Below are 18,920 nucleotides of genomic sequence, written 5' to 3'. Positions count from 1 at the left end.
CCTCAGCATCTTTAAGAGGGCGCTGGACAATTTCTTGGCTGGGGAAGAAATCACGGCATATAGACACTAAACATGTTACCAAGTGGCAAACACAGCCCTATGAACTGTTGGACTGCCTGGATATTGGAGATGGGGGGGGTGGGGGGTGGAGTGGGCAGGAGTCAAAGAAGAATTTTCCAGATTTCTTTTACCCTTAGTCCTATTTCTTTTTTCTTTTTTTAATTTAAATTTAGAGTACCCAATTTCTTTTTTCTACTAAGGGGCAATTTAGCATGGCCAATCCACCGACCCTGCACATCTTTTAGGGTTGCGGGGGTGAAACCCATGCAAACATGGGGAGAATGTGCAAACTCCACATGGACAGTGACCCAGGGCTGTGTTCGAAACCAGGTCCTCAGCGCCGTGAGGCAACAGTGCTAACCACTGCGCCACTGTGCCACCCTTATTTCTTTTTCTGCCATTTTGCCTTTCACAGGAGATTACGTGGCTGTTGGGGACAGGGTGAGGGCTGGTGGACTTACATGGAGGAAAGAGGAAGTGTCAAGCTGTGATGCTGCAGGCATCATGAGTGTGAGACAGCTTTGATTAATTGCCTGGGCTTTTCCTGCTGATCATTTTCAAATTTTCACAAAAATCATCTGTCTTGAAGAACAGTGATCTGTTGAGCAAAGCAGAAAATAAAATAACCTACTCAGGTCAGTGTCAAATGGGTAGATAAAACACTCACCCTCTACACTGTCTAATGGGTAGATGTAATACTCACTTTCTACATGTAAATTAGTTATTTCATATCTAGATCGAAGATGCGGTAACTTTCGAAATCCATGCTTGTGCTTCCCAATCACTTTCCAATCACGTTTCTATCCTGCCACAATATTAAAACAGTCCCAAATGACATCCTATATGATTGTGCCTGTAATAAACTATCTCTCCTTCTCCATCAAATCCTGTCTGCAGCCTTTGACATGGTTGACCACACCATCCTCTTCTAGTGTCTCTCCTCTGTTTTCCGGCTGGATAGGAGTGTATTTGCCTGATTCCATTTACCTGTGAGTCAGAGGCAGAGAATCATCCATAAGGAGGAAGAGAATCACCACAGGGCAGATGTCTATTATGGGTCTCTCATTACTGCAGTATTCTGGGCTGAGGAAGCAGAGTGACAGGAACAAGAAGGATCAAAGGAAGGAGCTGCAGGTGAGTTGCAGAGAAGACAGTAATATAGGTGGCCCTTGTTCACAAATGACATTATGTGAGAAATGGGTACAGGAAGGCAAAAGAGAAATTGCTGTAAAATCTCAGCAGGTCTAGCAGCATCTGTAAGGAGAGAAAGGGAGAGGAAAGGTATAGAAGGTGATCAATTTCCTTGAGCACTTGAAAGAACAGTCCTTTAGGGGGCTTTGAATGATGTCTATACTTAAAATTCTGCAGTCACCTAATGGAAGACTTTCTGACACTTGGATCTGAGGAACAGGCCATTCCAGTGGGGGTTAAAATAACTATTGTCCTGAATTCCTTTCCTGCCAGATTTTGACAGGAGACATTTTTTATTTATTCTTGAATTGTGGGCATTACTGGCATGACCAGCATTTATTGCCCATCCCTAATTACCCCTGAGAAGATGGCGACATGACACCTTGGGCAGTTAAGAATCAACCACCGTGCTGTGGTATGGAGTCACATATAGGTCAGAGCATAAAAACAAATGACTGCGGATGCTGGAATCGGAAACAAAAAGAGAAAATACTGGACAATCTCAACAGTCCTGACAGCATCTGTGGAGAGTGGAGGGAGCTAATGTTTTGAGTCTGGATGACTCTTTGTCAAAGCCAGAGAGAGCTGGAAATGGGGTCAGATTTATACTGCCGTGGGCGTGGGGAGCGTGGAATGGTGGGGCTGGATAAGGGGCCAGAAATAGGTGGAGATTGACAAGGATGTCTAGGAGAGAAGAAAAAAGGAATGTAACGGGCGGTGAGTAAGGCTAAGAAGGATGCTGATAGTGGCACATAAAGAGTTTAAAATGTGTGAATGACAGAACAAAGGTGAGCAGTGTGACAAAGGGCCCAAGTAGAGTGGGGGATGCGGATCAGTGGTTCGGGAAAAACAGACCAATGGAAGAAATGAAACTAAATTGATAGAAATAAAAATGGGATGAAGGTGGAGGAGAGAGTTCACAGTCTGAAGTTGTTGAACTCAATGTTAAGTCTGGAAGGCTGTAACCTGCCTAATCGGAAGATGAGGTGCTGTTCCTCCAGTTTGCGCTGGGCTTTACTGGAACATTGCAGCAGGCCAAGGACCGACATGTGAGTGTGAGAGCAGGACGATGTGTTGAAATGGCAAGTGACCAGAAGGTCTGGGTCCTATTTGCAGCGGACCAGAGGTGTCCTGCAAAGTGGTCACCCAGCCTGTGTTTAATCTCTCCAATGTAGAGTAGACTGCATTGGGAGCAGCAAAGCCCAGCCAGATTGAAGGAGGTGCACGTGAAGTGCTGCCTCACTTGAAAAGAGTGTTTAGGCCCTGGAATGGTGAGCAGAGAGGAGGTAAAGAGGCAGGTGTTACACCTTCTATGATTACATGGGAACATGCCATGGGAAGAGGGTGAGGTGCTGGGGGGTTGGAGGAGTGGACCAAGGTATCCCGGAGGGAACAGTCCCTGTAAAATGCTGACGGGGGAGTGAGGGGAAGATGTGTTTGGTGGTGGAATCATGCTGGAGTTGGCAGAACTGACAGAGGATGATTCTTTGAATGCGGAGGCTGGTGGGATGAAAAGTGAGGACATGGGGGACTCTATCCTGGTTCTGGGAGGGAGGAGAGGGGGTGAGGGCAGAGATATGGGCGATGGGACAGGCACTGTTTAAAGTCTTGTCAAACACAGTGAGTGGAAAACCACGATTAAGGAAGAATGAAGACATGTTAGCAGCACATTTTGGAAAGTGGAATCATCGGAACAGATGATATGGAGGTGAAGGACTGGGAGAATGGGATGGGGTCCTTGCAGGGTGTGGGGTGTGAAGAACTGTAGTCGAGCTAGCTGTGGGAATCAGTGGGTTTGTAATGGATATTAGTGGACAGTCTATCCCCAGAAATTGAAATAGAAAGGTCAAGGAAGGCAAGGGACGTGTCGGAGTTGGACCACGTGAAGGTGAGAAGGGGTGGAAATTGGAAGAGAAATTAATTTTTTTTTCCATGTCCAGAACATGAAACGGCACCAAAACAGTTGTTGATGTACCGATAAAAGAGTTGTGGGATGGGGCCGGAGTAGGACTGGTTTAGCACAGTGGGCTAAACAGTTGGCTTGTAATGCAGAACAGGGCCAGCAGCGCGTACTCAATTCCCGTACTTATTACTGGAACAAGGAATGTTCCACATACCCCCATAAAGAGATGCGGGTACCCAGAGACATGCTTTTATTTTGGAGGAAATGAGGCATGTTGGAGAAGAAATTGTTCAGTGAGAGGATAAGTTCAGCCAGACGGAGGAGAGTGCTTGTGGATGAAGATTGGTCGGGCCTCTATCCAGGGAGAAGTGGTGAGTCCTCAGATCATCCTGGTGGGAAATGGAGGTATTGAGGGATTGGACATCCATGGTAAAGAGGAGGCGGTTAGGGCCGGGGAACTGGAAGTTGTTGATATGATGTAGGGCACTTGAGGAATTGCAAATGTAGGTAGGAAGAGACTGGACAAGAGGAAAGAGTATGCAGTCAAGATAGGAAGAAGTTAGTTTGGTGGATCAGGAACAGGCTGACAAGATGGGCCTACAGGGACAGTCCTGTTTGTGGATTTTGGGGAGGAGGTAGAAGCAGGCTGACGGGGTTGAAAGGTTATGAGGTTCGAAGCCATGATGGAAGATCTCCATAGGAGATGAGGTCAGTGATAGTCCTGGAAACAATGGCTTGATGCTTGGTGGTGAGGTCATGGTCCAGAGGGAGCTAGGAGGAAGTGTCTGATAGTTGGCGTTCAGCCTCTGAGAGGTAGAGGTCAGTTCGCCAGGCATCAACAGCCCCAAGTTTGTCGGCGGGTTTGATGACAAAGTCATGGTTGGACCTGACAGTGTGGAGTGCAGCAAGTTCAGAAGGCGACAGATTAGAGTGGGTGAGAGGAGCAAAGAAATTGAGACGAATAATATCACGCCAACAGTTCTGAATGAAAAGATCAAGAGCAGCAAGGGGTCCAGGTGGAGGGAGAATGCTGGAGACTGATAAAAGGATTTGTTGAATGGGGGGAGAACGCCTGCGCTAAGAAGTGAGCACAAAGATGAAGGCGGTGGAAGAGTTCAGCATCGTGTTGAGCCCGAAATTCATTGAGATAGGGGCATGAGGGTATGAAGCTGAGTATTTTGCTGAGTACAGCGCGTTCAGTCTCAGAGAGGGGAAGGTCAGATGATATGGTGAATACACACCAAAGACTGGGGTTAATAGCGATGGGACCCGGGTGCGGGAAGGGTTCGAGGCTCCTGGATGGCCATTGGTATCGATGAATTGTTGGAGCTGGCATTCTTTAATACCTGAAAGAAAGAGATGTCAGGTAAGGAACTTAATTTCCTTCACTAAAGGCCATTAATGAATCAAATGGAGTTTTACAACAAACTGGTACTTTCTCCATCACTGAGCCATTTTATTCCAGATTTCTTATTAACTGATTTTTAATTTCCCAACCACCATGGTGAGATTTGAGCTCATGTCTCCAGATCAATAGCTCAGGCCTTTGGATGATGAGCAGCATGAGTCCAGCCAGTCATTCCAAATATGCTTCCATGCCAGAATTATTGATGACAATGCAGTTGGTAACTCACAAATAATAGATGGATTATTTTCCATGGTCAACAAGTATATAGGGCTGGATTTTCCGTTTCTGCGGCTAAGTGCCGGCTGAAACGGAGAATGCCCGGCATTTTAGAGTGCCAAAATCTGCGCCGAACCCTCACCGATTCCGGGACCAGTGGTGGGCTAGCAGCCGCGTCGGTTAACGCTTCCGGCACCCGTGCCAAAAAGGGTCGGAGAATGGCCAGGTCCGTTGAACGCGCGTGCGCACAGTGGCAACCTGCCGCGGTCGTGCCATGCAACATGGCACCGGCCGTGCACGGACCCGACCCACCAAATGCGACCACACAGACCACCCCTGGCCACCCCCTGGCCACCCCCCACCTGTCCCCCCAGCCCTTGTGGAAGGCCCCCCCCCCCCGCAAGCGACACAACTCCCGGCCGACTGCAGCCACGCCGGGTTCCGGACCCCTCAGACCACACGCCAACCGCATGGTCGAGAACTCGGTCCATTGGGCGGAGCATCGGGGGAAGGCCTTCCGATGACGTGCCAACGCCATTCCAACGATGTGCGGCGTGCAAAGCGACGGCGCCATTTTGGAGGGGGCGGGACTCGAAAACCGGCATCAAACTGGCACTCCCGATTTTTGAGTGGAAGGAATTCTCTGCCTAACCGCCATTTACGATATCGCCGTCCAGTAACGGAGAATCCCGCCCATAATGTTTCCAAGTGACAAAGACTATCAGACAGAGTAAACACTAGGGCTTGCATCTCTAGCAAACTTCCCACAGGTTCTCGTGCCGTATGTTGCATGTGCAATGCAAAACCACTACTGCCTGAACAGCCAAGAGCATTTGAGAGCCACCAGATCTGCCACTCCAACAATGCTGAGCTTGTTGAAGCCATGAAAAATAAAGTTCTTACCTGTCGCTGCATGATTCCCCAGGAGCCGTCATGATGTCTTCATATTAATGGTGAATAATCCCACCATGTTTCTACCTGTGACCAACCTGACAGGATGTCGCTTGGGGTTGATGGATGCTTCTTCTTGACATATCTTCCAGACACCTCTCCACTCAGTTGCGGGAGAGGCACCACACCAGCCATGTGGTACATTATTGGCCAACACAGAGGAATGTTGAAGATAGGTTTCAGTTTCCTTCAAAGATCTGGAAGTTCTCTGAAGTATTCACAAGGGTGTTGCAAATCATGCTGCATCTACAAAATGTCACACCGCAAAAGGGTCCGGAAGTGTTGGATGTAGGAGGCGCAAATTATTCCTAATTTGGAGGAGGAGAACTATCAAAAGGAAGATAATAATAATCGCCTATTGTCACAAGCAGGCTTCAATGAAGTTACTGTGAAAAAACCCTAGTCGCCACATTCCGGCGTCTGTTCAGGGAGGCCGGTATGGGAATTGAACCCATGCTGCTGTCTTGTTCTGCATTACAAGCCAGCTGTTTAGCCCACTGTGCTAAACCAGCCCCTGCTGGATGAAGCAGCTTGTGCACATGACCACCAGTGCATACTTTTGTCCATGATGCAACAGATGCTTTAATAGCACACTGGGCGCTACTCCCGAAACACAGCGCGCCAGGGTGCAACGTGGCCGATAGAGGTCGGGAGACCTCGGTCCCATGATTTACCTGGCTCGCAATACCTCGCGAGATCTAATGTGAACTCGTGAGACATTACAATGTAAATCACGCAAATTCTGGGCGGGGTCACTTCTTGGCAAACCTGCATATTAGAGTGAGACAGCTAACCTCACTCTAATATTCAGTTTCCCGGAGCACCTGAGGCATTGGGATCTATCCCCTTCACCGTGGAGACCTTGGGAAAGCTCCGTTCAGTACTGGTCTCCAAAAACAGGGAACAGATGAAACGGCACTCATGGGGATCTCCCAGGGGATCGGAGGCCCCTAGGTACATGCGCTTTGGGCAGGGCAGTATCCTGGCACTGCTAGTGTCACTTGGGCACCCTGGCAATATCAGCCTGGCACCCTGGTAGTGTAAACCTGGCACCCTGACAGTGCCACCTGGGTGCCAACCTGGCACTTCCAGGTGGCAATGCCAATGTAGCAGGTTGCCACTGCCAAGCTAGCTTTTTTGCGCGGGTGCCCTGCGCGGCTTTTGGGGGTGTGCGGGGCCCAGCGATGCTCTCATCTTGTGTTGAGTGGGTCAGGTGTTGCGTCGGGGGCACCAGCGATCAGGACGCTACACTGAGGAGTTCCGGCGAGTGGAGCTCCTCAGTGCAGAAAATGGGTCTATGTGTATCCTCAGCCATGCGCCCCCTGCTGAGGCCCCCGATCAAACCTGAGTGCCGTTCGATAACTGCCTACCTCGGGAACACGTGGCTAAAAGTGCTCGCTATGGAAATTTGTTCCCATTACTTAAATTGCTTCCTCCGTGTCAGTTAGAACAATGTCAACACCATTGCCATCCTACTAACCATATCCCCCCACAAATACAATCATAAATCTTCTGTCCAATAGCTCCCCAACTTGTAAGGTTCAAAACCTTACTCCACTTTACGCACCCATTAAATAAAACCTGATTAGGAAGTCTACATTCAATAGTGGGAGACAATGGAAGTGTGTGAATAATCATATTTAATGCAGTAAACAAATTCATTGGTTTAAGACACAAGAAAATGTGATAGCACATGTTAAGCATTTTTGATCTCCAAATAGTGCTGCACTGAGTTTTGAGCAGAGAGGGTAGAAAGCTATTGCTTACGTTCCTCAGTGCCATGAGTCATTTTTAGCTGACAACCACCTCTAGATTTTGGAGTCTATGAGGTCCCTGCTACTGACTGGCTACTATTCCTGCACTCCTGCAGGGGCAGTGTGGGCCAGTGGGAGTGGAGGCATCATATTGAGTATTGGTCCAGAAGGAAGCTACAATTCAGTCATGCAGGTGTTCTGCAAATTTGTATTTGTATTTGCCTCACTATTTCTCCTTTGAGGCACTAAGACCTCAATCCTAGCTGCCTGCAAGAAAGCAGACTAGAGGAGATAGTCAGTGGTATTATTACCATCACTGAATACCTCACTATTAACATCCTGGGGATTATCATTGACCAGGAACTGAACTGCGCTAGCCACATAAATAATATGGCTACAAGAGCAGGTCAGAGGCTGGGAATCCTGCAGAGAGTAACTAATTTCCTGGCTCCCTGAAACTTGTCCACAATCTACATGAAACCAAAAAGAAAATGCTGGAAAATCTCAGCAGGTCTGGCAGCATCTGTAGGGAGAGATAAGCTAAAGTTTCGAGTCCAGATGACCCTTTGTCAAAACTACTTTTTTATCTCCCTACAGATGCTGCCAGACCTGCTGAGATTTTACAGCATTTTCTTTTTGGTTTCAGATTCCAACATTCGCAGTAATTTGCTTTTTTACATAATCTACATGGCACAAGCCAGGAGTGTAATAGAATGCTCCCCACTTGCCTGGATGAGTGCAGATCGAACAACGCTCAAAAAGCTTGACATCTTCCAGGAAAAAGCAGCCAATTTGATTGCTATCCCTTCCACAAACATTTACTTCCTCCTCCACTGATGCACTGTATTGCAGTGTGTACAATCTACAAGATGCAGTGCAGGAACTCAAAAAGGCACCTTAGACAGAACTTTCCAAACCTACGAGCACTACGATCTAGAAGGACAAGGGCAGCAGGTACCTGGGAATACGACCACCTGGAAGTTACCCTCCAAGCCAGGATTTTGACCCAGCAACAGTGAAGTAACGACGATATATTTCCAAGTCAGCGTGGTGAGTGACTTGGAGGGGAACCTCCATGTGGTGGTGTTCCCATGTATCTGCTGCCTTTGTCCTTCTAGGTGGTAGTGGTCGGGGATTGGAAGGTGCTGCCTAAGGATCCTTGGTGAGTTCCTAGAGTGCATCTTGTAGATAGTACACATGGCTGCTACTGTGCATTGGTGGTGGAGGGAGTGAATGCCTGTGGAAGGGATGTTAATCAAGCCGGCTGCTTTGTCCTGGATGATGTCAAGCTTTTTGGGTGTTGTTGAAGCTGTACCATTCCAGGTAAGTGGGGAGTATTCCATCACACTCTTGACTTGTGCCTTGTAAGTGGTGGACAGGCTTTGAGGAGTCACGAGGTGAGTTACCCGCCACAGGATGCCTAGCCCCTGACCTGTTCTTGTAACCACAGTATTTATATAGCTAGTCCAGTTCAGCCTCTGGTCAATAGTAACCCTCACAATGTTGATAGTGGCTAATTCAGTGACGATAATGCCACTGAATGACAAGGGATGATGGTTTCATTCTCTCTTATTGGAGATGACCATTACCTGGCACTTGTGTGGTGTAAATGTTACTTGCCACTTGTCAGCCCAAGCCTGGATATTGTCCAGTTCTTGCTGCATTTGCACGTGGTCTGCTTCAGTGTCTGAGGATTCGAGAATGGTGCTGAACATTGTGCAATCATCAGTGAACATCCCCACTTCTGACCTTATGTTGGAACATAGGTCATCGGTGAAGCTGCTGAAGATTGTTGGGCCTAGGACACTACCCTGAGGAACTCCAGCAGGGACTGAGATGATTGACCTCCAACAATCATAACCATCTTCCTTTGCACTAGATATGACACCAACCACTGAAGAGTTTCCCCCTTGATTCCCATTGACTCCAGTTTTTCTCGGGCTCCTTGATGCCACATTCAGTCAAATGCTGATGTCAAGGGCAGACACTCTCACCTCACCTCTGGAGTTCAACTCTTTTGTCCATGTTTGAACCGAGGCTGTAATGAAGTCAGAAGCTGAGTGACCTTGGCAGAACCCAAACTGAGCATCAGTGAGCAGGTTATTGCAAAGTAAGTACCACTTGCTCGCACTGCTGGTGACCTTTCCATCACTTTGCTGATGATTGAGAGTAGACTGATGGGGCGGTAATTGGCCAGGTTGAATGTGTCTGCTTTTTGTGTACAGGACACACCTGAGCAACTTTCCACACTTCCTGGTAGATGCCAGTGTTGTCAGACCATAAGACATAGGAACAGAATTAGACCATTTGGCCCATTGAGTCTGCTTCAGTGTCCAATTCCATTCTTGCCTCTCTCTTACCTTTTATGTATCGAAAAAAAACTCTTGCAATCTTCTTTTATATTACTAGCTAGCTTACACTCATATTTCACCTTCTCCCCTTCCTTATTGCTTTTTTAGTTGTCCTCTGCTCGCTTTTAAAGGCTTCCCAAACCTTTGGCATCCCACTAATCCTTTCTCATTTGCTTTTATGTTGTCCTTAACTTCCCTTGTCAGCCATGGTTGCCTTGTCCTCCCATGAGCAAGTTTCCTCCTCCTTGGGATGAATTTCTGTTGCGTCCCTCGAATAACCCCCAAAAAACCCAGCCATTGCTGTTCCACTGTCTTTCCTGCTAGACCCCCTTTCAATCAACTCTGGCCAGCTCCTCCCTCACGGCTTTGTAGTTACCCATATTCAATTGTAAAACTGTTACATCTGATTCCAGCTTCCCCCTCTCAAACTGCAGGGTAAATTCTATTATATTGTGGTCACTGCGCCCTTAGGGTTCCTTCAGCTTAAGATCCCTAATCAGGTCTGCCTCATTACACATCACCAAATCCAGAATGGCCTGTTCCCTAGTGGAATCTACCGCAAGCTGCTCCAAAAAATAAACCTTGTAAACATTCCACAAATTCCTTTTCTTGGGATACACAACTAACCTGATGTTCCCAGTACACCTGCATATTGAAGTCCTCCATGATTATTGTAATATTGCCTTTCTTATATGCCTTTCCTATCTCCTGATTTATTTTCTGTAGCTACACTGGGACAGCTTGACGAGGGGCGAGGCAAGTTCTGGAGCACAAGACTTCAGTACAATTTCTGGGATATTGTGCGGGGCCCATAGACTTTAAAGTATCCAGTGCCTTCTGCCATTTCTTGATATCACCTGGGGCTAATCGAATTGGCTGAGGACTGGCTTCTATGGTGCTGGGGACTTGTGGAGGAGACCGAGATGGAGCATTCAGTCGCCACTTCTGACTGAAGATTATTGGGAATGTTTCAGTCTTATCTTTTTGCACAGATGTGCTGGGCTCCTCCATCATTGAGGATGGGGATATTTGTTGCACCTCCTCCTCCAGTGAGTTGGTCACCATCATTCACGACTGATGTGGCAGGACTGCAGAGCTTAGATCTGATCCGTTGGTTGTGGGATCGATTAGCGTGTGGAACAAAATGGCTTTCTAACCAGCTAGTTACAACTTTTATAAAATTGCCACATGCTGGGTTGCATAATTCAAAAGTCTTTCCACCATTGTCCCTTCCACCATTCTTCAAATACAGTCCCATCTTCCAACCAAAGTGCTGGTAACTGCCGTAGTGCCTGCCATGTGATGGTGCTTCCTCAGCACATATTTATTTTTCTGACTAGTCTTCATGCTCTCTCATCAGAGGCCCTTGATCATAATGTGAAAATTTTGGGGGTGGAGGGTTGGGTTGGGGGTGTAGGTGGTGGTTGAGGGTATGTGTGTGGTGTGATGGATTGGGTTACACTGTTAATCACTGAGTTATACCAGAGATTAAACAACATAACATAGTAAATGGCACGCTCAAGCAGCACTGAGATCAGTGTAAAAGACATTTGCAGAGTTTCTAGGCTGCACAAGTTAGCTCATCAGAAGATTTAAACTTTGCAGATAATTCCTCAGAGTCCTGATGGGCACCAGCAACTTAGATTTAGTGCGTCGCCACTCCCAATACCAGAAGATGCAGCCCTATGAGGCAGCCATGTAATCCGTCATTTGTAGCCATTCCACAATTTTTGGGCATTCACGGCACGTTGTCGCCCATTCATTACCCCCGCTCGTCGACGTTTCAGTCTGTATGTCAACATCAGGACACGATTAACCTGCGAGAAGACACCTTTCCTCCACTTACTTTGCTCAATATTGCCCAGTTTAAGGAACCTGTTGTAAACTTTGGCGGAAGAGAATCTCGCATGACTAAGTACAATGCTGGGGTGACCAACACCAATGCTAGCCATGCCTTTGTCAAATTAGGTTCAATGGGAGAGTTCATCTCTTGATTAATAAGCAAAACTCACTTTCCTCTGAGCTGTGGGCTTGCCCCAGCTGGCACACCTCCAACAAAGATTCAGCCACCGAGCAGAAACATGGAAGAAATTCTGAACTCAAATACATCTGTGTATTGGAAAAGAGATTGAGGTAAGGCCTCCTAGGCTTTGAAATATTTAGCATTCAGAACAGACGCTGAATTTAGCAGAATTATCAAGTGAATCCAATATACATCTGCAATATTAATCAAGGACGGTAAGGCAGCTTCCACTTTGTATGAGTAGATGTTTATTACATTGAGACTTCTATTATAGGATTATGAGTCACTAATAGGCAGGTTACAAGATGAAAGGAGGTAATGTCGACTTTGATCAGTAACATGTGCTGCAGCTGGAAAACTTTGCTTTATACACGAACAGTTTGCATTTATCAGCAATGATGTGCCAGCAAAGTGAAGACAGCAGAGATTATCACCACTTGGTTAAAAATTGCTATTATCAAATTTCATCTTAAGTTGAATAGCATTTGCAAATGTGTATGTGTGCGTGTGTGTAATATATGATTTCCTCTTGTGAACCAACCTTTCAATTTGAGTTTTATCTGTTCCAAATGGCCAGCTGAATAGGTTCAGCATCATTTTGCAATCTCTTTCTTGCTCGTATTTATTAAATGATCTCAATTTTTTTAATTCTTGTTCAGTAGTCTGTTATTTCTAAATAACCATATATCTTTCTTTCCCATCTATCTGCTTTCCAGCTTATTTTTACATCTGAAGTATTTTTTTTCCTATTTCCATTCATCTAAATACTTCCATTGGCATGACTCCAGGCTTCACTTGCATTGGAATTACAGAATTGATTTTATAAGTGCAGAATCAGAATTAAGGATCTTACACCGAAATACAGATTCAGATCTCTAATAGTGCTGCAAAACGAAAACACATTTTATATTTTACCAATCCGCAGACATGTACTAACCCTCCTGGCTGAAACCATCAAACACTATCGGGCGATGCTTTCATCTGGTAAAGCTGCTCACTATTCTTGGATTGTCCTGGAGTGCAAAGATAACGGCTGACTTCTTTTTTCCATTTCTATCTTTATTCTTCAACCACTCCTCCCTGCCCTTCTCCCCCCAGCCCCCCCCCCCCCCACCCCCACACACTCCCTTCCTCACCCAACAATCCAACATCTTTGTGTCAACTTTTCAGATCATTCATTCAGCTGACACTGCACATCCATTCCCCCTGCTTTCCCAAGACCTGAATTTGCATGTTTCTCTAGTTTGTTGCCTACCTCCCCGGGTGCTCTGTCCAAGCCTCACCTCTTGCTCTCTTGGCCCTGTTCCCAGTTGACCTCACAATCACTTCCCCTCCCACACCCACAGCATGACTACTGGGGTCCCCGAAAGCTGTCCCCTTGGCCCACTCCTATTTTGCATCCTCATCCTCTCCTTTGGCAGCATTATCCAAAGGTGTGATGGAGGGATCCTTAGGTAGGGCTGAAGATATCTAGCTCCAGCTGAACAACACCTCTCTTAACCTCTCCACTTACATTGATGTCGTCAAACTGCTTGTTTTGACATCCAGTCCTGGGCCAGTTGCAATTTCCTCCAATCATTGTGAAGACTGGATTCCTGCTGTAACTCAGTTTCCCATCCATTGATTCCATTCCCTTCCATTGTCACTGTTTCAGTTCGATCTATTGTTTTCACAACTTCAACTTCCAACTTAACCCTGAACTAAGCTTCCCAGCTCATATTGCCTCCTTCACAAACAGAGCCTCTATAACATTGCTAATCTCCGCCAATGCCTCTGCTGCTAAAATCACTATCCATTACTTTGTTACCACCTGACTGGACTATTATAATGATCTCCCTGCCAGCCCTCCCGTCACAGCCCAACATAAATTTAAGCTTATCTAAAATTATACTGCCCGTATCCTAATTCATGTCTGGTCCCGTCACCACTGTACATGCGGCACGGTAGCACTGTTGCTTCACAGCTCCAGGGTCCCTGGTTCGATTCCCGGCTTGGGTCATTGTCTGTGCGGAGTCTGCACGTTCTTCCCGTATCTGTGTGGGTTTCCTCCGGGTGCTCCGGTTTCCTCCCACAGTCCAAAGATGAGCAGGTTAGATGGATTGGCCATGCTGAAATTGCCCCTAATGTCCAAAAAAAGGTTAGGTGAGGTTACTGGGTTACGGGGATAGGGTGGAGGTGTGGGTTTAGGTAGGGTGCTCTTTCCAAGGGCCGGTGCAGGCTTGGTGAGCCGAATGGCCTCCTTCTGCACTGTAAATTCTATGATTCTATGCTGTTCTACATTGGCTGCTGGTCCCAGTAGTTTAATTTTTAAATCTCTTCACGGCTTCATCTCTGTTTATCTCTATTACCATCCATATCCAGCTCTCTAAGAACACTGCCTTTCTCCAACTCTGACCTCTTGTGCCTTGCGCAGTTCCTTGGCCTCCCACCATGGGCTACCTTGTGTCATCACAGAGCCACAAAATTCTAACAGTGCAGAAGGAGGCTGTAAATGTGTTAGGTTCCCAAACAGCAAGGACTTGTAACAAACAGTAGTTTATTCGCTAGCTGAGCAGATACTCCATGCTTGTGTTCTGCCCGTGCACCCAGGGAGAACTCCTGTGCCCCCAACACGTGACCCTTTTTGGTAGCCATGTCATCACGTGACCACTCAGTCGACATCTTCTCTGTTTAGTTGGGACATCCGGTGACCTGAAATCTAACAGTGTGCGTGAACAAAAACGGTGTGCAGACCATTTTGTAACATACAAATTAAACAGGCTTGCAGCACATAACTATTTACATGTGGTAAGGCACATATTAAGTGTTGCAGCTGTTACATAGCATATTGGGACTCTCCCCCCCCCCCCCCCCCCCCATCCCCGCCCCCCACCTTTTGTTGTAGGAAGATGAGATTCGAAGGCCAGTTCTAGAGTAGGTGGTAGGACAGTCCTGGAACCTGTCGTGTCAGGTACACTAGTCTAACACTGGCTGCAACTGGATGCAGTTTAGATCAGAAAGATACTCCAGACCTTGAAGTTAGTTCAATCAGGTTTATTGAACTAATAGCACAGTTAGCACAGTTCTCTGTGAGTTCGACTCTCTGCTAACTTAAGTGTGGTTACTCTGTCTGACTGAACCAGACTAGCTCTTAGCCATGTGGTGGAGGTGTGAGATTGTAACAACACCCTTGACTGACTCTCTAGATGTTCATCAGTGGAAAGAGGCGGAGTGTGAGTGCCTCGTGTCTTTTATTGTCAGATCCCACCCCTGAGTGTCCTGTCTGCTTATTGGTCATGTTCTGTTCTCTGTGTCCATTAGCTGCTTGTCTGTATATCATTATGTGTGTGTCTGCATATCATGACAGAACCTTGTGGTTAGTTTGCTCAGGCACCTTGAGCAAGTTGTTATGCTGGTTGGTGGTATTGTAGTTTTTCCCAGGCTGGTGTCTTCAGTGTCGACGACCTTGAGCATTTCGTCAGTGTGCTCGGTGGGTGCAGGGCTCGCTGCGTTGGCCTCGGGAGGATTCTGTATGTCCACTGGTGGGGGCGGCCTGTGTCTAGGCTGGATAAATGAGGTGCTGCTTCCGATACCTGTAGGAGGTCATGGTGGTTGGGAACATAGAGAGCACCATCTGACGCTACCAGGTATTTTTTTCAGTTGTGGGGCATGGCTGTGCACCACTGCCAAATTGTCAGGGCCAAATGTGCTCTGAATCCTAACGTTTTGAACAGATATTAGCGGGCTGAGTCTGTGGGCAACTCGATCATAAACGTTTTGCTTCTCAACTTGCATTGTATTCACTTTGGTTTAGTTTGGGCTGCAGCGGAGCCTTGGCAGTAGGAATCATTGTCTTGGTGTGCCTGGAAAAGAATCGGTGTGCTGATGAGGGAAGGCTTTCTCGTGGCCGATTCCGAAGGCTGAGGAGTGCAGCGTAGTAATCTGCGTGATCCCAGGCACATTGTTCTGGAAGATACTTAGTTGAGCGTACCGCCCGTTCTGCCAGGTCTGTGGGTATCAGGGGCTGCTCATGATACATTCACACTCCCATGTGTATGCAAAGTTTCTAAATTCAGTGGAGATGAATTGATCAGCATTGTCTGTCTCCAGTCTCTAAGGGATGGCATGTGTGGCCAAGTGTCTCTTGAACTTGATGATGACTCTGTTACTTGTCATGTCTGGCAGGTAGCCGTGTTCAAACCACACGGACTATGAATCGACTAAGACTAAATGTTGTTTACCATTCCATTCGAAGATGTTAGCTGCTGTGAATGACCATGGGAATTCTGGGACCCCGTGCAAATGCAGTGGTTCTTTAGCTTGATGCAGCTTGAGTGCATTGTAGAGTGCACATCTGGAAACATCCCTGCCCATGTCGGCATGCATGGAGGGCCAGCACAGTGATTCCTTGGCTCTCTATCTGGTTGCTTCCAACCCGAGGTGCCCTTGGTGGAGTTGCTAGTGAAGAGAAGTATGAATGAAGAATCTCTGGCCATGCAATATCGGTCCATCCCATATTGTAAGTATATCTCTGAAGGCAAAGAATGTGCAGAGTTCATGGGGATACTCCCTTGAGGTCTCTGACCAGCCCCTCATGGTGATGTTGTGCAGTTGTCTGCATGTGATGTTCGTCTGCAGGGCATCTTTGAATTTCTGAATTCTACGAGAGGACAACACCTCTATTATCATATAGCCACGCCTTCCTCACGATCTGCCTGGTCTGCAATGGATATGAAGGCTCTTGAGGGGCCATCAGCCAAGTAAAGCTTCTTGTCATATTTGTAAATGACGCTGAGATTGTAACGTGGCAGATTCAGCATCATATGTTGCAGCTCTGCAGACGCAGTGTGAAAAGGCTTTTTTATGATAGTTATGAGTGACTGATGATCCATTTCAATAGTTGGAGGATGACCGTATATGAAGTCATGAAATGTCTGACAGGCAAAGACGGGAGTGAGGTGTTCCTTTTCAATCTGTGCATAACGAGTCTCAGTGTCAGTGAGGGCCCTTGGTGCAAAGGCTGGTCAGCCATTCTGGGTACAAACTGTACCATGCTGGGAGGCGTCCAGCTGCTATATGTACGGGTACTCAAAAGTCAAAGTATTGCAGCACCGGTGAGGCTGAGAGTGTCTGTTTCAGTCTGCTGAAGATGTCTGTGTGGTGCTCTTGCCAGCGCCATTCAACACTTGGTGGAGAAGTTGATGAAAAGTTCCAGTGACCACACTGTAATACAGAATGAGCTTAGAAAGATAATTCATCATACCTAGAAAGTACTGTGCTTGTCCACAGGCATGGTCATCTGTTGTATATCCATTGTCTTGTCTGGATTGGGTTTTGCATCTGAGCAGATGATCCAATTAACGCACCTGGTTTACCCAGAAATTGCTTTTAACAGGGTTAAGCTTCAGCCATAATGTCCTGATTCTATCGAGGACGAGACAAAGATGTGCATCATGTTCTTGCATAGTACAACCCAAGCCAGGATATCTGCAACAATAATCGCTCAATATTGGCTTGCAAAGAGTTGCTCCATGCACCACTGGAAGACCTGGCTGCCAGTGGACATCCCATAGGGCAAGCAAAGAAAATGGTATCGGCCTACCGGAGACATGAATGTTGTTAGTTCAGAAAATACTTCATCCAATGGATCTGCCAGAATGCACATTTCGTATTGAGGATGCTGAACACCTTAGCATTTGGCATGTCTGCTATCACCTGTTCCACTCACTTCTTAGGGTGACGAGGTCTTGTTCAAGTGCACTGGATCAATGCATATCCTGACATTGACATCTTTCTTTACTGTGGCCATCATTGCTGAACCCCATTCTGGGCCTCATCTATGGGAGTTATGACACCCAGTGTCATCATCCCATGAATCTCATTGACTACTTTTTACTTGCTAGCTAGGGGCACTCTTCTCAGATCACAAATTGTTGAAAGTGTCAAATCATCTAGTCTTGCGGTATACAACTGGTAGCTTACCAATAATGTCACAGTTGAAGAGGTCCTTGTATGCTATTGTTTCTGGAGCCTATGTAAAGCATGCACCTCTCGACCAAGTTGAATGAGCCCCAATGTAATGCTTTCCCACAGGCCTAATAGTGACCTGATGTTCTCGTCAATTATATGAAAGTTGAAACTGTACTGTGCGCAGTGGAGAGTGGTTACATCTGCGGCGCAGATGGTTTGATGACCATAAGCCACAGAGTTCACCTGGGTACTGGGGTCTGTTGCTGCATATATGGATAGATCCCGTAACATTTGGTGGGACAATATGTTACACTTTGCTCCAGTGTCAATCTTTACCTTCAATTTTGCATTACTGCAAATCATTTTGAGGGTGGTGAAGATTTCTTTGACAGTGTTGGCACTCCATTGGAGTGTTATTGGAGGCTCTTGTTTCGCTGTTTTGGCTGAGCTACAGTTCATTCGCCCTTGCTCACAGTCCTACTCTTGGAGGACTAACTATCTGTCATGTTGCTGATGGCAGAGGAAGGCTGCTGTGGTTTCGATCTGCAACATTCCGTGAAATTATTCCAGTTTCTACAATTGTTGAATTTTTTCCGTACTCAAAAACAGCTGTTGTGTTCTGAGGGGGGTAGCCACTGCAGTTGGAGCGGGGCACACTCTGTGTTACGAATGTTTTTGTTTCCTACCTAAAACCTCTGCTTTTGTATGATTGTGGCGTGGTGGCACAGTGGTTAGCACTGTTGCCTCACAGTGCCAGGGACCTGGATTCCATTCTGACCTCGGGTGACTGTGTGGAGTTTGCACATTCTCCCCATGTCTGCATGGGTTTCCTCCGGGTGCTCTGGTTTCTCCCACAATCCAAAGATGTGCAGGTTAGGTAGATTGGCCATGCTAAGTTGCCCCTGAGGGTTGGATTACGGGATAGGGTGGGGATTGGGCCAGAAGGGTAGTCTTTTGAAGAGTTGGTGCAGACTTGATGGGCCAAATGGCCTTCTTCTGCACTGTAGGGATTCTAACATGCAGATACTGATGGCTATTTGCAATGTTAAATCTTTCTCTTGGAGCAGCTGCTTGTGAACTAGATCGCTGTGGACCCCGTAGACTATTTGATCCC

The sequence above is a fragment of the Scyliorhinus torazame genome, chromosome 15, assembly GCF_047496885.1.
Source record: "Scyliorhinus torazame isolate Kashiwa2021f chromosome 15, sScyTor2.1, whole genome shotgun sequence".
Classification (NCBI taxonomy): Eukaryota; Metazoa; Chordata; class Chondrichthyes; order Carcharhiniformes; family Scyliorhinidae; genus Scyliorhinus; species Scyliorhinus torazame.
This window is presented reverse-complemented; position numbering follows the sequence as displayed.